The following is a 25,278-nucleotide window of genomic DNA, read 5'->3' on the forward strand; positions in this document are numbered from 1 at the left end:
TAGGGAATAAATAAGGTTGCTAATATATACACTGGACACTATGGCTCCTCGACTATAATGTTTGGCTGCTGGTAGCCAGTGAGGATTTCCTAATTCATGGGAATCTGGCAATTTTTCTTCACTAAATCCCAAATAGATTCTCCTTAGTCCAACCTGTACTGAAAAGAAAAGTCAACCACAGTTGTAATTAATAGTTTTATGGTGTCCAACATATTATTTTAATGAATGATAACAGATATTTTCTTTATATATGCTTAATTTTTTCGTAATTAGTAAGACAAGCTCTCATATGAATTACTGAAGGTACATTGATTTCAGCAGATAGAAATGCCCTGAGGTTTTCACTAACCTCCACAATGATTTTTTCAGGATCATACTTTAGGCTTACTGGTCAGCTATCCCTTCCATCTCGATACGTGTTCATTCATTTGGAGAAACTGTTGTATTGAATTACTTACAGGTAATCTTTAATGAGAAATAAACTTGATGTGAGTTCAGATAATTTGGTGTTTTCTGAGAACATTTATTCATTTATTTTTGCCAGTTAGAATACATTCCAGGTTCTTCTGGTAGCTTCAGGTCCCAGTTATTCAGCCCATGTTCTTTAAATGATGGCAACTTTGAGTCATTCACAGAGGCAGATACACACTGGAGACCAAGCCAAGTGTGGATCCCTTCCCTATGACCACGGTGGTCGGTTCACACATGGGCACATGGCCTAAGTCAATCCAACCAGAACTGACCAGCTGCGTGCAGGTTCTGAGAATACAGTTCCAGAGCCCCAGGCCTCACGTGATAATGACAAGAGAGTCTCTTTGATAATAAAATGGAAAGTAGGAAAAAGATGATAGGAGACAGGGAGAAAAACTGAATTCTTTTGACGTTTCTTAAATCAGTGGTCTAATTATGTCTGAGGCCAACATGTTCCTGAAGTCAGGTTTGACTTGAATTTTCTGGATTCACCACTAAATGAGTTTGAACAAATACAGTTGCACTGCTAGTATTTAAACTGAAAGTGTTGGGGCACCCGGGTGGATGAGTCAACTAAGCCTCAGATTTCGTTCGTCTCAGGTCATGATCTCATAGTTCGTGAGTTCAGCCCCTGCATCGGGCTCTGTGCCCACAGCTCGGAGCCTGGAGCCTGCTTTGGGTTCTGTGTGTCCCTTTCTTTCTGCCCCTCCCCTACTCATGCTCTGTCTCTCTCTCTGTCTCTCAAAAATAAATAAGCATTAAAAAAGTTAAACTGAAAGTGTTATTAAGAATTAATAAAATATTTAAGAATTGTTTGGACTCTTGATGTCGGTATGAAGACAGTTTTTGGAAACCATCTATCTTCCTAACTTGTTTTTTTAGTTTTTCACTGATGTCTGATGTAGCCCCCAAACAGCTTCTCCTCTTGTCCCATACTCAGAAGCACACCGCAAAACTTTTAAGACCCTAATGTGATCAATCCCTTACTGCCCACCGAGTTTGAGCCACTTTGTTTCTCAACTGCCATGTATATTCCATGAAAATGTTTAATCGTACGGATCATTAATTTGTTCATCACTAGATATTCCTATGGTCTCAGCATTTTGTGAATCGCTACAATTTAGAAATGTCACATTCTCAGTGTTAGGCATACACCGAAGAGCCTGTCATGTTGTGTACACTTTCCTTTCTTCGTCTGCCAGGACACCGGGGTCAGACTCAACAACTCTCTTTTCTCAGGTTGTCGGCAGAAGAACTAATTCTGTGACAACTGCTCTCTCTGTGTCTCTGACCTCTAAAACTGTGCATTTCTGATGAATGGCATCCTAGGAAATAAGGCTTGACATGTGTGCTTGTTTGTCTGACATCAGTGGAGGAGAAAAAGTGAAAAGCACTTTAGGGATGCATGTGGTTTTCACTTTGATTTAGTTGTTTAAAAAAAAAAAGAAGAAAGGAGTCCCAAACGGAGTCACTTGTGCTAAGCACCGGGTCCACGAAGGAGAGACTTAATACCTAACCTAATTTCACTTTCAGCCTCTCCCAGGAGAGGAACTTTAAACCAGTCACTGTGGAATTGCCTGATAAACGCTAGTGAGGTCATCTGTGTGTTAGGTACTCTCCCTTCAAAGGAAGGTGACCTTGCCTGAAATAATCCTTTACATTTTGTGACTTTCTTGCCCCTGCCCCCTTTTGCCTCTAAAAGCCTTCATTTTGTGCAGCTCCTGGGAGCTCCTCTCTACTGGTTCCATGTAATGCTGCCTGATTTAAGAATCATTGGAAAAGCCTATTAGATCCTCAAATGTACTCAGCTGAATTTTGTTTTGTTTTTTTAACATATTGCAGCACAAAATATATTTGTTTTCTAATAATTCACTTCCTGCGTTGGTTTTTAGGCATAAAGATCCATTTGTGTTTCAAGAGGTATAAGCAAGAGTTATGACGGAGAGCTTAATATAGACATAATCCCTAGCTCCCACTGATTAGTTCTCCATGGATCTCTGCCATGGATTAATGCACAGCTGCAAAAATTTGCACAGTAATCCTCAGCTATGCAATTTGATGGCAGGCTTTATTTTAGTGTCATTGTCCCTAAAGAGAATAAGGACATAATATTAGTCAGTTCTTGGTTTACACCTTCTTATGGGTAGATAAACAAAGGGAATATAATAGTGTAAAGTTATAAGGATGCCAACACAGAGATAAAATCGGATGGTGAGAAACATGAGTAAAGAAACTGGGTTATAATGCCGTTAGGCCAGGGTAGCTCCAGGGCAGTGATGGGGTGTGAGTTGTGTCTCCACTACTGGGTTGGGTTCGAGGAGAATTATGTGTTCCCATTGGGAGTAGGGGTGGCATGAAGAACCAGTGTAAACAAGGCATGTTTGGGAGCAGCAGATAAAGTCTGATGGAACGGAGTGGTCATGCTGGGTAGAAGTGTGACGTAAGGTTGGAAATGACACCCAAGCACAACAGTGTGGAGGTTGTATAATGACAGTCGGTGGAAGAGTTTTGCAATGTGTCCTGTAAACAGTGATGAGCTTTATTGGTTTTAAGCCTTTGCAGGTAGCTAATGAGAAAAAAAAATGAGGTTGGCAGGTATTGCTTTTGCATCTGGAAAACCAAATTAATGAACATTGGGAAAGCTCCTTTCATCACAGTCGCTTATTCTAACCTGCAAGAATGGAGTAGAAAGTGGGCAGTGTTCCAATCTCTCTGACTGTGTGGAAACTATATAATTAAATTCAATTATAGTTTTTAAATCATCTCCTGGGACTGCAGAAGGGCACTATTGATATCTCATCTCTTTAATTGACCTTAGAACGGAAGGCAACGTTATGCTAACTTAGCTTTGCGAGGAAGACGTGGAATGGATAAGATAGTTTGACACAGCATTGTCGGGATGCCTCGAGGTTACCGCTGATCTTGGCTTCAAATGTAGACGTGCTCAGGAAACAGCAATGGTGAACAAATGAATATTCTGTTTAGCAGATGGGATGAAGGACCATGAGATAAGTCCTCTTGAAGGCACACAGCAAGAGCAAAGGATCCAATATCGCAGGCTTAGCATGGAGTTAGCACACAGATCAGAAAGCACTGTAGGGAGAAACAAAGAGACATTGGTCAGGCAAAGGGAGGAGCGAATAGTGTTCTGGATTCAGAACGGGATGAACTATACGGGATGAGAGAAGGTGTGCAGCTGGTGGGGACTGTGGTGCATTTCAGAAACTAGAAAACACGGATTGTGCCTGTAGTGGCGTTGGAAGACGTGCGTCTAGACGTGAGTGACCAAAGACCAGGTCTTTGCGATGCTGATCACAAGAACGAATGATCTTTCCAAATATCTGTGTCTGTACAAAGAGGAGATTGTTAAAAAAATATTTTATTGGGTAACTTATGCGATCTCATAAAATTTCTAGTATGCTTATTTTGTTGTATACAACCTAAAACATAAGCCGATATACACAGCTTATCAAAATGGACAACTCTGAATCTGGCGGGATGGTGTATGTGCGTGTGCGTGTGTGTGTGTGTGTGTGTGTGTGTGTGTGTGTGTGTGTGTATTTAATTAAAAACACTTAGTGACTTTCTGCCGTGTGAAAAACTCTATGTTAGTTACTGGCAGCATGCAGATGAAAAATAATTACTGAGACATGGTGTAAAGCCTAAAAGGTGAGAACAGATGAAAGACAAGTCGTCCCAAGGGACAGCTGAGTTAGAGGTGGAAAGGAGGGGGTGACACCGTGGGAAGAGCTTTGGTTTTTCAGTTTTAAACGTGCGTTTGTGAGGAGAGATTATCCAGTTCCAACTCGGTACAATATTTGATGGAAAGTCCCATATAGCCACTGAAAATAAGCATACAAGCTGGAAGCAAAAATCACGGAGCAGATACAGTAGGAAAAACTGACACTGAGAGGAGTTGGAGTTGAGCTGAAGTCTGTTCTCACGTCCAGGCGTTCTCCCTGCGACCATGAAGAACACGTCTTCCTTGCCCTTTTTGAATCTTACATTCTAATAGCGGAATGAGACATTGAACATATAATTCCATTATTGGGTGGTGATGAGGTTTATGAAGGGAAAACAAAGTAGGGTTAGGGCACAAAGAGTATTGGGATGTTTTAGAGGTTACGTCAGACAACAGTCCTCTGTGGTATTTGAACAAAACCCCCAGGAGGTGAGAGAGCCGTGCACGTATCTGATGCACACGTGGCCTGAACAGAGGGGAGAACAAGACGGTTGGTGCTGAAGGGGAGCTGAGTTTTCAGGTTCCTCCAGAAGGCCAGGACTCTGCATTAGGTACTCAAGAAACTTAAGGTGAAATAACCCCAAACGTTCATATTAATATGTCTGTCTACGTGTTTAAAAAAAAGCCGCATCCCTCTTAGAGCAAAAATCTCAGCAGAGGAAGCTGCTGGACATTAAAGCCACGGAAGACTTTGGAGAGAACTTTTCACAACCACTTCAGTTTGCAGATAAAAACCAAAACAAACAACAACAACAAAAACCTATGCAGAGAAGCGAAATTATTGGCAGAGTGGCGCTGGGACTAAAGCTAGGTCCTTTCAACCAACCAGTTTATTCTTTTCCCATTGTCTTTGCTGACACATCAAAAGGAAAAGGTCCCAGGAGTTGTCTTGCTATAGCATCAAGTTTAGCCCTGAATACAGTAAGCTGTGTGATTCATGCTCCTTGTTCAGAATGACATGACAGTTCTGAACCTTCCTGTCATTTTCACCATCAAATAATCACTATGTTTTATTGAGGGCAGAAAAGCCAGTTTGTACGTGGTGCAACTGCTTTGTACTTGTGCCTCCAATATGAGTAACAGAAAAACATTTCTTTTAATCGAGGGAAAATTCAATCTTATTTTTGGAAGAAAGTTTGGCTACTTTCAAAAAAAAAAAAAAAAGGCACGTTGTTCCCTAGGCTCCCATAACTCTCCAGGAACACTGAACAGGACTAAGGCTGACCTTTTGCTTACTTTTGAGGCTTTTGAAACAGGAATCAATTTGCCGTTTTCTATCCGTTCAGTCTTCATCTGGATTTTGTGGATTTGCTACAAGGCCTCTGTCCTCAGCAGGAGTCTGAATCGTTTGCCTCTCCTAAAGGTCCATTATTGTTGCCGCACTGCCCAGCTACTACCCCACATGTTGCTGTTACACTGTTCCAGAAAATGTCAGTGTGTGTCTGTGTCAATGTAGCACTTAGAGTAAGTGATCTTGGCACAGGTAATAATTATTTGTCTGGAGTTAATCAGTAGTTTTGTTATTGACAGCAGTCCATCTGTATCTGACTTACAAACATGTTTTGTTAAAAAAAATAAAGATTTTTAAAGAAAAAGAGTGATAAATGGCGGAGCTTTTTTGTCTATCCTGCTCAAACCTGATTTAGCTCATTATATGGCTCTACGGATAAGACTGTGCCAACCCTGAGATTGCAATCCTGCAGAGAGAGGCATTCTGTATCTTTTAGAAAGGAAGAAAGCACATCAGCAAAAGGGGGAGACATTGGGAAGAGTGACTTGGCTTTCTTCCCTGTTCCTAGTTTTAGAAATGGCAGTACAGTTCCAAAGCAGTGAAATTCATGGTTTTGACCTCGTGTTTGCTCTCGTTCTTGCCGAGAACCCTTCCCCCAAGAGTCAGGGGTTTCAGGACTAAAACAGATGAAAGATGGACTCAACTTCTTTTCCACGCTGCCATTAACAGCTGGGGTGTCATGCTCTCCCCCTTGGACCCGGGCAGGGATCATGACCTGCTCACCCAGTAGGATACCGTGAAGTGATGGTGCTCTGGTTTGCGCGTCCAGGCTTAAGAAACTTCCAGTGTCTCTCTCTCTCGAATACTCACTCTTGGAATTGAGCTGCCATGTTCTGAAGAGACCCAGCAAGCCCTTTGTCGATGCCCTTGTAGAAAGGAACTGAGGTGTGTCACCATCCCTGTCGAGTTCGCAGCTAACAGCCAGCACCCACGGGTGGTGAGCCCATTTTCGGCTCCAGTCAAGGACCAGTGGTAAGATTCCACCGCCAATCCCTGGACACATGCCAGGTCAATGAAAAAATTATTTTGTGGTTTTAAATCGAGAAGATTGGGTGGCTTTTTAAGCAGCGCAGCAGTGCCCGTTTGCGACCATGTGCACATCAACCAGCCGCACTCTGGGTCAGAGTGTTCTGCACTTACGTGCCCCTAAGGTCATACCTTCTCCACAAACTTGTTCTTCCCTAGATCAAGGTTCACCTTCTTTTAGAGCAGGTAGGCTAATTGTTAGGACGCAATTTGACTGAAGTAATTTGCATTAAGTCTTGAGTGAGTAATGTGTAAGCTGCTCGGAAAGCTTTTACCAGCACAATTTCAGCGAAACTAATAACATAAATTGAAAAAAAATAGTACACAGAATGGGAAGGATATTCTCAGATGGGGTCATAGTTTAGAGTCTACAAAATATATAGACCGTCCTTACGTTGTACTTTGGGCCTCTAAACTTGAGTAGATTCAGTCAAAGATTTACATTTTGTATTGTGTTACTTGCTAGGAAAGAGGCAAGATATATTGTGCACTGTGTTGTGTTTTAAAATAATTCTTTGTTCTCCCTACGACTTTGAGATAGGAGTTAACTCTACCACATCCTTGTATTGTCCACCACAGCTACAACAGTGTATTTTGCACATTTCTGGTTTTCAATAAATATTTTTGGGTGAGATTATGAGTAGTATTCCTTGTACACATATTCACCATTTGTTTGATGTCAAAAGTGCCCCAATCTTACAAGACGTCAACATAAAATATTTAAGTGGAATATATATGTGAAAATATTTATATCTTTTTTTGCCTCTTTATTGCATTGACTAAAATATCTAGGACAGTGTTGAATATATTGATTAATTAAAACATGGTAATAATTCCTTCATATTCCTTGAATAACCCCAACCTAGCAGTATGAAATAATTCTTTTTCTGTCTATCTTGGTTCACTTTGCTCATATTTTGTGCAAGATTTTTGCATCTATGTTCATGAGCTTGGCCTATGATTTTTTTTTTTTTAATTGTGATTTTCTGGTTAGGTTTTGTTATCAGACTTAGGCTATTCTTCTACAACAGATTGAGAAGAGTGTTATCTCTTCCTGATTTCTGAGATAATTATATATGGTGCTAATCACTGTTAAAACCGTCTGGGGCTGGAGTTTGCTTTGTATGAAGCATTTAAATAATGTATCTAATTTATAGGTAGTCATAGGACTATTCATTATAATAAGTGGAAAGGAAAAACATATCCAGTTATTATAATGATGTTGTTATATTTGTAGAAACATAAATCCGAAGAATCTGTAGATCAGTAACAGAAATAATAATTTGATTTGGACACCTGCTGCATACAGTTTCAATACATACAAATTATAATGTAAGAAAAAAATGAAATTGAACAATAAGATATCTCATCTCTAATAGAATAAATGACATAAGATACCAAATAATAAATTTAATTTAATTTGAAGATCTCCAGACAGAAAACTATAAAATATTTCTAAGAACATTTAGAGAGGACCTTAGTAATTAGTCGTGTCCAAATAAAATACTTGAAATAATCCATGTTATAAACAGGCACATTCTTCTAAAACTGACTTGTAGTTTTAATGCATTTCAAGTCAACATTCTATCAGCTCTATTCCTGTGTTTGGCCAGAGCTGATGTTTAAGTTTATAATGATAGAGCGACAGCATTAGCTGCCATAGGCCAGATGAGTCAACAGCGGAAGAGCACGTATTAATGCAGAAACAGACTCAATCTTAAAGGTGTACTTACGACAAAAGTGAAATGAAGAAAACAGGTGTGAAGGACATCTGTGTATTAAATTGCTAGGTTAATTGGACATCCATAGTTTTAAAAATATGAGATTTCTATATCTTAGTGTTCCCAAAAGTTATTTCTGAAGAGCTTATAGGTATTAATGCAAAAGGGAAAAGAGTGAAGCTTTTAGAAAATGATAAGAGACTACTGACATGGGCCTGAGGCAGGTAGGGACCTTTTTGCAAAGAAAGTAAATAACGCAGTCTGTATAAATGTAGTTGGATAAATGGGACTAAAAATTTGTAATTTTTTAAATTCAGAATAAGAGTGAAAAGGCAATCCACAGAGTGGACAAGATCATTCTCACAAATGTAACTGACAGCTTGCATCCTGCATCTAGGAAGAGCTTCTAAAGATCAGTAAGGAAATTACAGAAAACCCAATACAAATGAACATGACCCTAGAACAGGCACACTACAAAGCAGGATTCCTATACGTGGCCAATAAGTACACAAAGACATTCTCCGTGTTTTTGGTAGTTGGTGAACGTTGATTAAAATCATAATATGATACCACTGAAAACCCAAGTGATTAAAACTAAAAAAAGACAGTGTGCAAATTAGCAGAATGTAAAGAAACCAGAATCCTCATGCTCTGCTTTTCCAAGATGAAAATGGCATAGGGACTTTTGAATACTCTTTGACCAACGTCTAAGAACATGTATCAGCTTTATGATGATTCAGCTATTCCACATCTGAATATAGACCCAGCAAAAATGATTGATTCAATAGAAGGATGGATTGATGGATGGATGGATGGATGGATACAGAGAGAGAGAGAGAGAGAGAGATGCAGAGTTATATAGTAAAAGGAGCACTCATAGTAGTATTATTTGTAATAGCCTATTTTGGAAACAACAGTCTAAGGTAATAGCCCACATTGGAAATGTCTATCAATAGTGATGTGCCATATTCATTTAATGAGGAAGTATATGGTAATATAAAAGAATAAACTGATTAATGCACAAACATGGACACATTTTTCAGATATTATGTTGGGTAAAAGAAACCAAATGCAAGAGAGATAACACTATTTGATTTCATTTGCAGTTCAAAAATACAAAAACGAATACATGATAATGATTACCTTATAAAATGATGGTAAAAATCTAGTCAGGGAAGCAAAGAATTTTTCCACACATTTAAAGGGCAGGTAATTCATACTGTAGGATCAATTGTAAATTATTCTCTTAAGGTAACATTACACTCATAGTAAACCCCTAGAAAGATTTTACAAAAAAGAATGTCCATTCCACTTATGAATGTCAAAGCCAGGTCCTAAAGTATCTAGCATTAAAGCCCAGAACATATTTAAAATAATAAAATACATATCAAATGGAGTTTCTTCCAAAGAGTCAAAGATGGTTCAAGATTAGAACTCTTTCCGTATCACACAGTGGGAGTTATTGAATGTAAATAGATCAAAATATATATAAAGCCTCATTTCTTAGATAGGAAGACACACTGTGATGTGTGTTCTGCCCTCAGCTAATTACATTTACATCAGCCCCAACAAATTGTCAACCAGTTTTATTTAACTAGGTAAAGTAAATGTAAAATTAATGCTACAATGATATTCAAGTAAAAAAGAAGTGTGGACATCTCTGCAAAAGGCCGTTGCTGGAGGAGCGACAGGAGAGGAATAGTTCCCAGAAAATGTTAAGATGTGCTTACTATGCAGCTCGAGATGTTACAGGGCACTGCCACAGATTTACCCAAGCTGGTAGATCAGAACCAAAAGCGTAGAAGTACAAACACATTTCTGCAGAAAACAAAGAAACTAACTTTCTTATGTGTTCCAGATGACATTTCTCATCTGCTGAAGACAGACCTTTCAGCAAATGATGTGTGAAAACAATTTGCTGTCTGGAAAAGATAATGAAGTTTGGTTTGTTCCTCATAGTATATACTAGGAAATAGTCAAAACTGGTGAAATATTTACATGAAAACATGAAATAGTAAAAGCTGTAGAAAAAAAGGGGAAGCGTATTTAATCTCTGAATTATGCAGGCCTTTCTAGCTGTAACATAGAAGAAACAGAAAGACGCAAGTAAACCTGGACAATTTAACAACATAAAAACCAAAACAACAACTCATATACCAACACAATCAAGGCAGCTGAGACGATCGACATGTACATTTACCAGGACAAATGGTGATCTTTTAAGTATATGATTGTAGTAGTTCTGGTCCACACCCGGCAGAAAGATGGGCAACGTCCATGAACAGTTTGATCCCAACCCACGAGTGCTGAGTGCAAAAGCGATCAGCTCTAGTCATGATAAGAAACATGCAAATCAAACTAGTAAGATGCAACTTATCACCTATCAGATAGGAACACGCCGTGCAGCTTAATATTAGATTGTCACTGAGATATGTGAAAGTAAGCACTCACTTACGTTGTCATATTACAGTGAGAAAGTAAGTAGATATAATTGCTGCGTAGGGAATTTGGGCTTTATCTTTTCAAATCACAAGGGCACATACTCTTTGCGCCAGCAATTCCACTTCTAGGAATTCCCAAAAGCGTACTGCCATATTTGTGACGAGGTTGTTGAGTGCGGTTACTGGAACAGGTGCCCAATACCTTATCAAAAACCTTTGGAATAAGTGCGTATGGAATGCAGGTTTAATTTTTTAATGTTTATTTAATTTTGAGAGAGAGAGTACAAGCTGAGTATGGGCAGACAGGGAAACAGAAAATCTGAAGAAGGCTCTGAACTGTCAGTGCAAAGCCCCACATGGGTCTTGAAACCAGGAACCGTGAGATCATGACCTGAAGTCGGAGTCTCAATCCGCTGAGCCCCATAGGGTCCCCTTTATGGTGGTTTTTTTGAAAGTAGTCTTTTTTTTTTTTTTATAGCTTTTGAATATTCTCAAATGAGAGATTGCATAAGGATCAACGAAAGACTTATGGAAAGACAGATTGCTGGGTCCCAACTTTAGCTTACATGATTCAGTACATCTGGGGGTAGGACCCTATACTTTACATTTTTATCCAGGTATCAGGGGATACTGATGCCACTGACGGTAGGATTCACCTTTTGAAAACATGGATACAGGCTCTAAACAAGGTGTGCTGAATCTTTCCATGAACATTATCTAACAGATCTTCATTCTGCCTGCTCTTGTACGCATACTGAGCATTTATTTTCTACATCAGCGTGTCTTGGAAAAGTGAACACAGCAACATGACCTTTGTAAGTAGATCCGAGTCAGATGTCTGAGGATGGGCCAGGAGCAAAACCCCCCCAGGGCTTACCAAACCTCATTATCAAACCTCATTATGGATGGTCTGGTGGAAAGCTTCTGATGTCTGCCATGTCATTATCATGGATTTCCATCTAAGAAGTTTTGTTTAATTATGTAAACTACAGTAATGACTTGCTCACCGGTAAGTGAAAATTGTGTAAGTACAGCAGTTAAGTGGTCAACCATTGTCTTTCCATCTTCTAATGAAAAATTTGAACATTTACACAACTTCCCCAACATTCAGGTAATACACAGCAAATGCTTTTTATCTAACTTTTCCTTTTTTAAAAATATAATTTATAATTATATTTTATAATATAATATAATTTAGCTAACATACAGTGTATACAGTGTGCTCTTGGTTTTGGGGGTAGATTCCCATGATTCATCACTTACGTACAACACCCAGTGCTCATCCCAACGAGTGCCCTCCCCAATGCCCATCACCCATTTTCCCCTCTCTCCCACTCCCCGCATCAACCCTCAGTTTGTTCTCTGTATTTAAGAGTCTCTTAAGGTTTGCTTCCCTCCCTCTCTGTTTGTAACTATTTTTCCCCCTTGCCTTCCCCCAATGTATGCTGGCATACATTCCCCCATGGTCTTCTGTTAAGTTTCTTTACTATGCTGAATGATATAAGTCAGTCAGAGAAAGACAGATATCATATGTTTTCACTCATGTGGAACTTTAACTTTTCTATACTTTTGGCTGAATTACTTGTATCTCATTGATGAGGTGGATATCATGTATCATTACGTAAAAGGATCATTTAAACTCTACACCAGCAGAGTTTTCCAAATGTCACTGCTAGCCTGTTGGCTGTGCCAAGCATTTGTTAATGTAGGTTTATCGACATAATTCCAAACATTAGCAACAGTATAATTGGTGTCCTACAAACCAAATGCTTTTGAGAAATCTTGGATTCTTCAACTTGTGGTCATTACAGCAGCCATATACTTTCAAATACAGTTACATTTGCCCATCATAAAATAGAAGGGGCATATGACAGATGTCCTACTCGGGCAAAAATATACTCATCCATGAATAGTAACATTGTAGGTTTTTTGTTTGTTTGTTTGTTTAAGACGGCATTTTTCTTAAGCATTATTGTAAGAAATTTGCCAAGAAGCTTTTTCATTATAGATTCTCCGATTAATTTCACCGAGGTACTCGTGCTTCTTCATACTTGAGAGTCAAACCTCATAATGGTCCACACTCACTGTCGTCGTTCATGTCATCACAGTCACTTCTAGCTGGCTTCATGAGCCACAGACCAGTTGCTGGCATACATTCACCCGTCACTCTTGCATCCATATGATCAGCACAGGGTCACTTTTCACCCCGAGCAATTCCTTTTTCTGGTTCCTTAGTTCTTGCTCATCATTGTCCCGGAGTAAAAACGAACCATGCTGATTAATGTATCACTTGTTATTTTCTGATTTTAACTGTCACCAAATGCGCTGTAGACTTAATTCCAAAAGCATTTTCACAGTTTAATTAAAACTGAGGCAAACGTAAGAAAATGTTAAAGAATAACAATTAACAAATAATATGGCTCAATATGGAAGAGCTAATAATACGTTCTTCACAAATGTCAGCAGACAGAGGCCCATGTGACTCTTGGGAACACAGAGACACAAATAGTGCCTCTTATCAGGAAAGATTCAGTTTTGTGACCAAGTGAGTTTTGGCCCAAACATTATTGTAAAAATTGGCTTTCAGAAATTAGCAGATTTAAAAATACTGAATATGAGACTATGAACTGATATAAGCAAACTATGGGGAAAGAAGACTTCAATGTCCGTCAGTAGGGGTTTGATTCAGTAAATCATGAAATATGCTGTACAGTGTAGTACATTATTGCTCTCAAGCTAGGGGAATTAAAAGCTAATTAAAGCTTGGAGCTAATGGATTGAGATGCTGTTTATATTTTTATGTGGAAAGAACCCCAGGATTTATTATTAGCAAGCAGTGTGCTGAATAATATTTATAGTCTCTTTCTATTGCTGTAGTAAAAGAGAAGATACATACAGAAGTGGGTGCCCTGTACAGGGAAGCAGAAGTTGGTGTATTAGAGGGAGAGGGAGGCTGGGAGAGAGGGCCTTCACTGTATTTGTTTTCCCCTCTTTAGTTATTTTCACTACTTAAATATGGAATTATGGTATGTATTTATATTTATTCTATTCAAAAAACCAAGTACTTGAGGAAGTAAAAGAATTCTGTGATGAAACCGTGGGGAGGAGGCACGTGGGTCCTCAAATGCTGCTCTACGACACAAAGCCAAAGTGTTGCCACCACGGGTTCTCGCATCACACGTGTCGATCGCTGTGCCTTCTTTCTGGGGCAGGTGAATTCTGCTGCTATATCAAACATCCGTATTATCACTAGCAGTGGAAAGCTAACAGGATATCTGTATGCTGTCAGTGGGAAAACGGTGGAAAGGTGAATCTAGGCAGGGACGAGTCTTCAGGGTAAGTGGGATTTTGTGAGGACAGGCACTGTCACATTCAAGGTGCACAGACTTTAGGCTCTGTTTCCCAAAGGTACGTGCCAGCCCCACATCTGGTTCTGGCATGCTAACGGTCAGCGGCTGAGTTGCAATAAAGACGAACGCTCGGAGATCTTCTCGTGTTAGTTACTAGGCTGGTCGGTCAAGGGAACTTCATTGACAGAGAACAGCTGGTGTTTTCCAAAGGATTTGGTAATGTCTTCAGTGGTGTTCTGATGAATGTAATCGAAATACATGAGCTCTGTAACAGTATATTTAGGAAGATACATAACTGTTTATTACTTTCAAAAAGGAACGGATGAATGGATCCTTGTTTGAAAGAAAAAGGCGTCCTTGTGGGATAGACAGAGTTTTGTAGGCTGTGTTCCGTTTAAGTTCTTAAATTTTGATTTCCTTCATCTATTTATTCTATAAAGGATTGTTGAGAACCCACCAAATGTGAGATTCTGCTAGTCTACTAAACATACTTAGGGGCACTGTGTCAACACACAAAATCACAGCCTAGAAGGGTCACTACCTCCAAAGCTAGAATCCCTCTGTGTGTGTGTGTGTGTGTGTGTGTGTATTTTCCCTCACTGTATTCAAGCAAAGAACATGTCTTCCCTCCCCATTGAAGATCTTGGGTTCTGTTTACCATTAAGGCCCATCTCTGGGACAAATGATGCACAAACCATATTAACACATTTTATTAGGATGCCAAAGTTAAATACATACATATCCTGGTAAATTACTCACAATTATAACAGTTTAGAATTTGGACACATGTCACATTACTGGCCAAAGCAATTTGTGAAATAGTTGACGGAAGGTATGGGATCCATCCATCCTTTCTTCTGTCAAATATGGTGATAATGGAGCTAATGGGATCTTGTTTGATTTCAGACTTTAAGTACACGTTGCTCTGATATTTCTATTACGGTCTTAGGTCTGCGATCTTGAAAAGGAATTCACTACATAAATTAAGACAGTATTATTATGAAGAAGATGTTCAAGGGACACTTGCATAATAAAAGTTTATTAAATATATCTCTAGATAGGTTTTCAGCATATTTTGAAGCTTTTCCTATTAAAAAACACACAGTATTTTCCAGTAGAAAACCTTAAAACAGTTATTGCTACCTTCAGAATTATTATAGGTAAAGGTTATATTATTTTGTTTGGAATATTAAACATTTATATATAGCGTATGATTTTAAAGAGATCATCATGTGCAGAGTATTAACCACCATAACTCCTAGTGACTTAAACATTTATATATAGAGTGTGATTTTAAAGAAATCATCATGTGCAGAATATTAACCACCGTAACTCCTAGTGACTTAAACCATCTTCAGGAAGAATTCTCAACACTAGTCCAGAAATCCTGCAGCAGGGGTGTAACAGGTTATATATATATGAAGCTATATATATAGCTTCCTCAAGGCAGGAAGGAGAATGTTCCATCTCACTCTGGGGAACTTGAGAAGAGTTATCATGTTTAATTCAAGTTTCCCTTCATGCTTACCTACTTGGCTCTGAGGAAGCCAAACCAGTTACCCAGAAATGTATACACAGAACTAAATTTCTGAAGCGGACAATACAAAGTTTCAGAATGATGCAATATGTAGAAGCAGGATGTATTTTTGGTACCCACCTCCGATTGATGGCCAACAGGCGATCCTTCCATTTTCACCCGTTCACAAGAAGCTTAGGGGCACACATAGACATACCCTCCCTCTAAGAATACTTTTGCTCTAGCATAAGCCAAAACGTGGGGGGGGGGGGGGGGGGGGAAGGTAAGGACAATCTGCAGACAGTGCAGCTATGGGTATCGAGTGACCTTGAACTGCAGGTGAATAATAACGGTGGTGTACTGGGCCAGCAGGATGAATCCAGGTAGAGTGGGACCTGAAATTCATAGAGCTCAACATTACACACGCAGAATTAGGGATGAGAGTGAATATTTACTGGGAACAAAAATAAATTACAAGTTATAAATTTTTAAAATCGTAATAAGCTTCTAAATGTAAACAAAGCCGGGAAATAGTAATAATATTTTTCTTATTTAACTGCCTAGGACACCTTTACAATACTTTTAATCCTACGCTTTTGGCTGCATATGCTTCGATGACTTTTTCCCAGTGTAACAGTTTTGTGATACCACTTTCTCTAGAGAAAATGGAAAGTGAATTCCTCTTCAGTTTTAGCACGGTTGATTGAAATTTGCTTTCATTACTAATTATAGAGAGAAGAGGGGCAGAAGCCCTTGTAGAAACTTGGACGGGGTCCTAGCAATATGTTAACCTGTTTTCTTTTTTAATTCCGCACAATTAAGATATTTTAACCGTAATCCGTTCAGACCACTGTCTCTACTCTGTCTTCTCCTGTCTCATTTGACCCCATGTCGGGTGGTATTCTTATGGCTGTTGGGGGCTTTAGAATCTAGGTGAGGGAAATCGGAGGGTGTGTTTAGTTTGGGGTTAGGATGTATTGTGTGGTGTGCAGTCGCTTCTGCTTTTACTTGGATTACTTCATCACGGCGTGGGAATGGCTTCCAGCAATCACACCTCCGAGTGTGTGTGAGACGAGTTACTGCACAGAAACAACCCAGTGCCCCCATGGCGTACAGCTGATATAGGAAGAAACTATGTGGCAGTTTCCCTAAATTTGACAGTCATTCTAAAATTTTTATGGTATTATTATTATTATTATTTTAAAGTTTATTTATTTTGAGAGGGAGAGGGAGTGTGAGCAGGGGAGAGGAGAGAGAATCCCAAGCAGGCTCTGCAGTGTCAGCACAGAGAGCAGTGCTCGGCTCGATCCCAGGAACCGTGAGATGATGACCCGAGGTTAGACCAAGAAAGAGTCCCATGTTCAACCACCTGAGCCGCCCAGGTGCCCCTTACATGGTATTATTATTAATGAATTGTGAGGCTGTAGCTGAAAGTGTAATGAAGGGAAATCAGAGTTGAAAGAGACAGCGGTCTTGACCAGCTTCAGTTAAATTATCTGATTTGTGAAAAGCCATTAGGGTCTATGATTCTGTTGCTGTGGTCCTTCCTGAAGCCCACAGGCTCACTGGCCTCGTGGTAGACCCAGCTCTGTGTACAACGACCGCTGGGCCCTTGGAGAGAGGTTCACAGCCTCAGTCTGTTACTTCGTTTGGGCCGGTGAGGACTACTTACTGGACCTTAGTGTCCTCACTCATTACATACTTGATTTGAAGAGCCTGAGGGATTCATTTATTCCTGTGCTGACTGTCTGTTTCTTCCCAGGAGCAGGTTGGGTCCACACCATGTGCCCGAGAGAAGGTCCGCGTGGATGAATGAAGCAGAAAATGTTAAGAAGGCAGATCTGTGAGAAGGAGCCTCACTCGTGGTAAGGATGTTGATACTCATTTAGATTTCAAGGAGCTGACTTTAGGATTTTAAGCTGGGGAATGATGTGCTATGATGATGTACTTTGTCCATGTGGAGAACAGACATGTTTTAAATACACTTGTTTTATGGACCGTGTCCTCTGTGCCAGGCAAGGTGGTGATCACCAGGAACCCGTGCTTTCTTCTGTAGTCCTCCCAGCAGCCTTCCGCAGTGGTGATCGTGGTCCCCAGGTTGCGGTTATGGAAACTAGAGACTGAGAAAAATTAACCCGTGGAAGGCCAACCAGTTCCATCCTGACAAAATGGAATTTACACCCGGGTCTGTGACTCAACAGCCCTTCTTCAAGTGCTGATTCCCGGTGTCCCCGCGTCGGGACTCGGGACTCAGACCCCTGCCCTGTCACTGGCATTAGAAAGGCGCTTCCACACCATTTGGAAGAATATTATTGGAAACTTCTTGTCTGTGCTCCAGATTCTTCTGTGGGGAGAAATAGGCTTGCCTTTTAAATTGAGAACATTTTCAAATGTTTTGGCAGTTGGCTCAGTAAAGAAAAGGTGTTCTTTTGCAGTTAAATTGGAGTGTGGCTTTTTGCAAATGTGATGGTATTTTAAAATGGCTCCTTCAAAAGGAGTATTTTCAGAAAATATCAAAATAGACTTAAACTCCTTGTGTCATGAAGCTGAAACACGGTCTTGATATACTTTCAAAATGTTTCCCTGTATAACAGATGCTTACGTATCACAGTAAGCTCATGATGGGGGAAGAGGAGGGGGAGGACAGAGGCCAGCCCACAGACTCTCCGGCCATAACTCCAGGTCGTGGTTAGCTTTTCCATACCAACGGTCCCCTACAAATCTCCCTGATTCCTTCCTTTTTCTCTCCTCCAGCATTCAATCTGTATCAGAAATTCCTGGCATAAATATAAGTGCTAATCAGATAAAATGAATCAGAATATCTGGTAGGAGATTCTGACTCCTCTCCTCAAAGGCTTTTTCTCTTTAAAGAAAAAACAGGGACTCTTTTACTTTATTGAAGATCATTTTAAACCCAATTCTTTGTTTTGTTTTTCTTTTTGACCACCTTCACCCATTTGCCTACTCGGGTCTGTCTCCTTGGGCTAAACCAACTGGGAACCTTCCTCAAGGTATGAAATATTTGCCTACTCTGCTGTGCAGGCTTTACGGTTTCCACGTAGAAATCCTAAGCGAAGAACGAATGGCAGCCCTTGGCAGATCCCCTAAAACAACTTGGGTTTAATACAGGCAAATCGAATACTCCTACATTCATACAGGAGCAATGTAATAATTTTAAAAGGCAGAGCATGGAGATGGGCCACGGAAAGAGAGCAGATGCAGGCAGGGCTGTTTGAGGTCCCCTGTGGCGGGGGGGAGGCTTGCATCCAGACTTTCCGGGGCACCTCACCAGCATCGGAGCCACCTGGATCATGTAGTGACACGGGGAGTGTCTGTGGCTATTTCTACAGTCAGGCACCGCCTCCCTTTCTCCTTTTCCTTCAGCCAGGGAGACCTGGAGATTATTCCCTTTTCTGTGATATTCAAAACAAAAAAAAATGGTTTTCTGATTGATTTCATGGTCATGTCTCATCACTAGGACTTTATTCTCCGAAGATAGAACCCCCCTATTTCTTCACTAAGTGATTCTTTTCTTAACTTTGGCCGTTAAGATTTACCATCCAATGTTTTCACTTGGCCAGCCAAATACGAGCAGGTACGCAGCAGCACTGAGGCCAGGGCACCATGTGGGAAGTACAACCTCAGCTACTGTTGTGAGTTTTCCTATCCTCTGTCAGTCATCCCAGGCCGGTAGTACCACGGCCTGGCTTTTTATTCATTCTTCTTTTGGTTAATCAACCTGTAAAATGGAACACTTACACAGAAGTCAATAATACTGAAGTAGGGGAAGGAATCTGTAATCAGTTGGAAAGATTTGAATTTCTGGAAGCACTGTAGATGTCGGGCCTGGTTGGGAACAACCGATTGTCACTTTAAATCGCTCAGCATTTCAGACAGAAAACCATCCAGTTATTTTAACGGCCTCAGAAATGGGAATACATTCTGCATGCAAGTTAACTTACAGAAAAATGTAGGTTGCTGTGTGACTCTTTTAAGGATAACCTGCCTGTTTTCGGCCCTACTTTAATAGAAGTTAATTTTAAAGAATATTTTAAGTAATGTTTTGACTAAAACCTCTCGCATCTGATGAAACCATATGACGAATGGGTCTGTGAGTTGACGTTACAAAAGGAAAACTATTTTTGAAGACTTGCAGAGGTGTTAATCCCGAAGCTGACAGTTTTATTTATTTTTATTTTTTTAAGTTTTTATTTATATTTGACAAAGAGAACTAGTGTGAGCTGGGGAGGGGCAGACAGAGAGGGAGACACTGGATCGGAAGCAGGCTCCAGGCTCCGAGCTGTCAGCCCAGAGCCCGACACAGGGCTCGAACTCATGAACCCTGAGATCACGACCTGGGCCGAAGTCGGATGCTCAGTTGGCTGAGCCACCCAGGCGCCCCAGAAGCTGACAGTTTTAATTGTTGACGGTCACTGCTGGGACACGGTTGAAATCTCATACCAAAGTAACAGCCAGTAAATGGACAATGGCTGTGATTTCTGTGACAATACCAGTTATACTAAGCAATTATATTCTTGAAGGCTGTGTTGCCCAACGCTTGGCATTTGCTAAGCGTGTGTGGCTATTGGGCATTTGAAATGTGAATGGTCTGAATGCAGACAAGTTGGAAATGTAGAATAAACATTGGCTTTAAGGATTTTCTGTGAGGGGCACCTGGGTGGCTCAGTTGGTGAAGTGTGCCTGACTTTTGGTTTCGGCTCAGGTCATGATCTTACGGTTTATGAGTTCGAGCCCTGCATCGGACTCTGCATTGACAACGTGAAGCCTGCTTGAGATTGTCTCTCTCCCTCTCTCTCTGCCTCCCCGCTGCTTCCTTGCTCTCAAAATAAATAAATAAACTTATAAAACAAAGGCTTTCTGTGAAAAAAAATGTCAACATAATTTTTGTTAGAATATAGGAGGAAATAGTATTTTGGGTATATTGAGTTACATAAAATACGTATAAGTTTATTTCACTTATTACTGCCTTTTAAATGTCAGTAGTAGAATATTTAAAATTCCATGTGTGGCTTATAATTGTGGCTTTCATTGCAATTCTGCTGGGCAGCACTGCTCCAAGGAGACCGATAGATGCAAATACATTGTTAAGAGTGAATTCATGGGGCGCCTGCATGGCCCAGTTGGTTAAGCGTCCGACTTCGGCTCAGGTCTTGATTTCACTGTTCGTGGGTTCGAGCCCCATGTTGGGCTCTGTGCTGACAGCTCACAGCCTGGAGCCTGCTTCACATTCTGTCACCTTCTCTCTCTGTCTCTCTCCCACTCATGCTCTGTCTGTTGCTGTCTCTCAAAAACGAATAAATGTTAAAAAAAATTTAAAAAGAGTGAATTCACATTCCTTTGAACAAACGTGGCAGTTTTATTAACCTTCGGGACACGTCTGAGAAACTGTTCTGTACTTTGCCTTGTAATTCTCTCCTTCTGGTAACTGATCCTTATTAACATACATACACATTTCCCCGCCCCTCACACTGTATCCTCAAAAGAAGGGGGAAGAAACCAGGTGACTGATCTCCTGGAAGGAGAACTGGAATGAGATTCGGAAGATGTGGCTTGTAGTTAAAATTTCTACCAACAGCTCTCTGTACTGACAGTAGGCACTTAGCTGACCAGTTCTGGGTTTTCCAGTCTGCAATGACCCTCTCCTGCCCTAAAACAAACACTACAGGTGCAGGAGTGACAGGAAAATTGATGAAGAAGCTGAACTTGGGTGGAAGAATTGGAAAGAAGGCGCCACTGGTACCTAGAGCAAGGTCCCTCTTCAGCTGTATGGAGACAGGCATCCACAGGAAAAGATTTCCTGTTGGTTTCTGCCCTCTGCGCATACATTTTATCTGCACAGGAAGAAATACATCCCTCTCCTCCCAAGACAGTCCCCTGTGAAAGGAATTCCTTCTCTGCAAACTACCACAGATCATGGTTGTGGCCTTCCCACGAGCCATCCCTCCGCTTACATGGGGTCGTGGGCTCACCCAGCCCAGCGGTATCTGTTGTCCTGCTCACAGGCAGCAAATTCTCCTCCCGGTGATGTTGCATCTGTCCCCTTCCTGACTGGCCTTCTGAATGTGCACCCCTGCCTTCAGGTCAAGATCCATGGCCATGTGTCTGGGCCTTCCAGCCTCTCGTTTCCAAGGCTCTTGAGGCTATGCTGCCCTCGCTGCGAGTGCGCTCGTAGGTTCCGACTCCCTGGCAAGGCAGAGATGGGTCTGTGGGGGGATGCGGGATGAGGCGGTTGCAGGAGGAGAGGTTTGTCGCTGGGGGCTGAGAAGGAACAGGGACAGGTGACAAGGAGAATGATAAGAAGAGGGAAAACCTCCCTGACCCACAGCATGAGTGTCTCCTTTCCTCATTTACTGACTCAACTTATTTAATGGTCTTTACTGAATACCGGACAGACTATGGACCTATGAGTACATATGTGCAGACAGAACGTCTTCTCTGCCCTTAGAAATCTTTAATTTGCAAAATCATCTGAATCTTGTTTCTGGATCAAAATAGGAGGTCCCGTTTTGGTTCTTGATACATGTGATGATTAATACTGCGTTCCTATTGTTCTATACAACCTTGCTCTACTCTAGAACGTACCCCAACTCTATATTTTACTACCGCAAATCAACTACACTTCAGTTTATCCATAAAATAAATAATGAAAAAAGAAAAAAGAAAAGAAGCTGAAAAACATCTAAAGTCTGAAATTATATGGATTGATCAGAGCCTGTCTTTTGTACTTAAACGTTAGATAGTCTCGGACTACAGAAAGCATTGGATGTAATCAGGTATAATTTATTTTGTTGTTTTAAGTATGCTTTTTACTTATACATTTATGGTTTCCTCAAACTCACACACATACATACACATCTAAGTTGGTCACTGTTGATGTTCATTACTGTTTATATTTTTTACTTAATTCTCTATTAAATTACACTCTCTTACGATATCACTAACAGTTCTTTCTGGGATCCTCATGTGAGCCCACACATTCTGTCTGATTCCCTCTCATGATTCCTCGGGAAGCCTTCAGTTGTCACTGCTCTGGGGACTGTCCTGGTGGCCGTATCCCCATGCTGCCTTCACCGAGTGCCTGGCAATGAATTCATCCTCCCACATTCTCCACTGAGGCCACCTTAACTCCATCTACCTCTGACAAGTATTTGTAATCAGAATATTCAGAGGAAAATGAAAGGCTTCAAGTAAATAAACCTGGGGTTTTCCCTGCCTTAGTCCAAGAATCAGAGGTTTTTATCTACTTTAATAAAGAAGAATTGTCAATGCTCCTCCACACACTTTCATTTATAACGTCATAAGACCATGTGAGTAGACTATACGTAAATACGACAGACATAAGAACCAACCCAGCCTGCCCCACCCTTTCCAGGGGATCTTCAAATTGTAAATGCCTTCGAGCCCTCCAGAAAAGCTTCCCCACACTGTTGCACTTAGTAGGTATGAACACCAGTAAGAAGAAATTCCCTAGTGTGCAACCAGGGACAAGTGGCAGCCAGGCTCTGTTACAAAACCTGCAAGCTGGGTCCTCTTGTGGACCATCTTAGCTGAGAAGAAAGTATGAGGCCTGGTCCTGGTGTGGAGATTACAGGAGAGGTCTAGGGAAGGAGCCATTTGACTGCCAAGGAGCCACGGAGAAGGAGAATCAGGGGTACGGGAGACTCTGTGGTGTCTGCAACTAAGTGGCGAAGTTGGAAATGATTAAGCGGGGAGAGCCTTCAGTTGTAGGAACTGAAGGTTTGTCACAAGGAGATAACAGAGGTGCCCTCGATTCCCAAGGCGCGTGGCTGTGCTGTGAGCGCAAGGGCACATAAAGGGGGGAGGGGAGCACCTGGAGAAGCCCAGCCTGGGGTCCCTGGGTCATCATCCTACACCAGGAAACAAAAAGCAAACCCACCTGCAAGCTCTGGGCAGCACAGATGATTTCCTTGTGGAGTTTAGTAGTTGGTGTGTGGAGTTTACGTAAGGACTCAGCATGACATTTATTACCCAAAGAACTTCTGGCTGATATGTGCTACATGTATACGGATGCTTGACCTCAAGATAAACAGAAGGGAGGAGAGGAAAGGGTTTTGGTGATGATGTCTTTGGAAGTACTTCCAGAAGGAGAGTTGCTTAGCGTTAGTGGTTACATCCCTCCCTCCCCCATAACAGTGTCTTGAGCCAGCAGGTTACAAATCTGTGTTTCTCCCATCCCCCCACCATGCCGTCCCTGCATAGGAGACCACTAAGGACAGGAATGAGCCACATGAATACAGATGACTGAACGCCAAACATCATCATTCTCATTTCTTCATATAATAGAAACTGTGACCTTAAGGGAACGTATCCTAGGTAACAATGTGACTAGTGACATAAATGTTACAATACTGTATAACAATTAATCACTCTATACTTGGACATCATTGTTGTGGCATTTATAACAAAAAACTTCTCTGCTCGCTCCTTTGTATTACATTCACATACTTAGTTGTGTCTGTTTGTCTTAGACGAAGCTGGATCTTGGATAAATGTGTTTTAGTAAAACTATTGCAGATTCCACTTTCACTCTGCAGAAGCAGTCGGCCTACTGCTGAGTGATTTATTTAAGTCTTAGATAAAATAATCATTGCTTTCTCACAAGGAATAAAATTGCTTTGCTTACATGGGGAGACAGAGAAAAACAAAACTAACAAAAAATGCTTAGTGGAGATTAAAAGACTGTTTAAACCAAAAACCATGTGCATATCAATTTTTACAGTGAGCGAGGTGCAAAGAATTATTTCTAGGAGGAAAAAAAAACCACACCTGAATATGGGGTACACCTGGACGGGGGGGTGGGTTGTGCCATGTCCTGTGCGTAAGTGTAAGCATGAAACCATGAAACCGTGGGGTTAGGTTGGAGCTGGTCAAAAGCAGCTTGCAAGTTTTGCAAGGAGTGATTTGCTCATTCGTCAGTGATTCTCAGCCGTTCACACAACTGAAGGAACCTGTACTGTTTACAAAGTCATATGATTTTAATTTTAAAAAGCCTTGAGATTCTCAGAGATGTAAAGAGATGACAGATTAATAGACTTCTCATGCAGCCTAATACTTGAGCAAATCCTTAAAGCTGCCTTCTGCTAAATTAATACGAAGAAGAAGGTGGCTTGCCACCGTCCCTCCAGCTTCTGTTATCCATCTGATTGGCTTGTGGCTTGTTGCTGGATTATGATTAAAGCAGGGGGGAACAGATGGGTGATATAGGTTGTTTCTCCGAGAAATCCAGAGAACACATCCTGAGTCAATGAGACCTAAACAATAATGTTTCCCCATCTAAATTTCCTTCTCTTTGTGTGGCACCTTTGAAATGAAAATTAAAACTGTAGTAAGATATCACCTCACACCTGTTAGCATGGCCATCTTCTATTTTTGATAGAGAGAGAGAGAGAGAAACAGAGAAAGACAGAGTACAATCAGGGCAGGGGCAGAGAGAGAGCGGGACATACGATCTGAAGCAGGCTCCAGGTTCTGAGCTGTCAGCACAGAGCCCAACACGGGGCTCGAAGCCACAAACAACGAGATCATGACCTGAACTGAAGTCAGATGCTTAACTGACTGAGCCACCCAGGTGCCCTAGTATGGCCGTCTTCTAAAAGACAAGAGATAACGAAAGCTGGCAAGGATATGGAGAAAAAGGAACTCATGTGCATGGTTGCTGGGAGAGCAGACTGGTGTAGG

General features: G+C 41.0%; 1 long non-coding RNA gene across 1 annotated transcript in view; it reads left to right on the forward strand.

Annotated features, from left to right (window-relative positions):
- The window catches only part of LOC122200892, a 190,174-nt gene that overhangs the window by 41,750 nt on the left and 123,146 nt on the right, over positions 1 to 25,278 (forward strand). Inside the window, exon 2 of the long non-coding RNA XR_006193973.1 lies at positions 17,321 to 17,423. This is a non-coding gene — a long non-coding RNA (uncharacterized LOC122200892). The remainder of the gene's footprint in view (positions 1 to 17,320; positions 17,424 to 25,278) is intronic.

The sequence above is a fragment of the Panthera leo genome, chromosome D1 (assembly GCF_018350215.1).
Source record: "Panthera leo isolate Ple1 chromosome D1, P.leo_Ple1_pat1.1, whole genome shotgun sequence".
Taxonomy (NCBI): Eukaryota; Metazoa; Chordata; class Mammalia; order Carnivora; family Felidae; genus Panthera; species Panthera leo.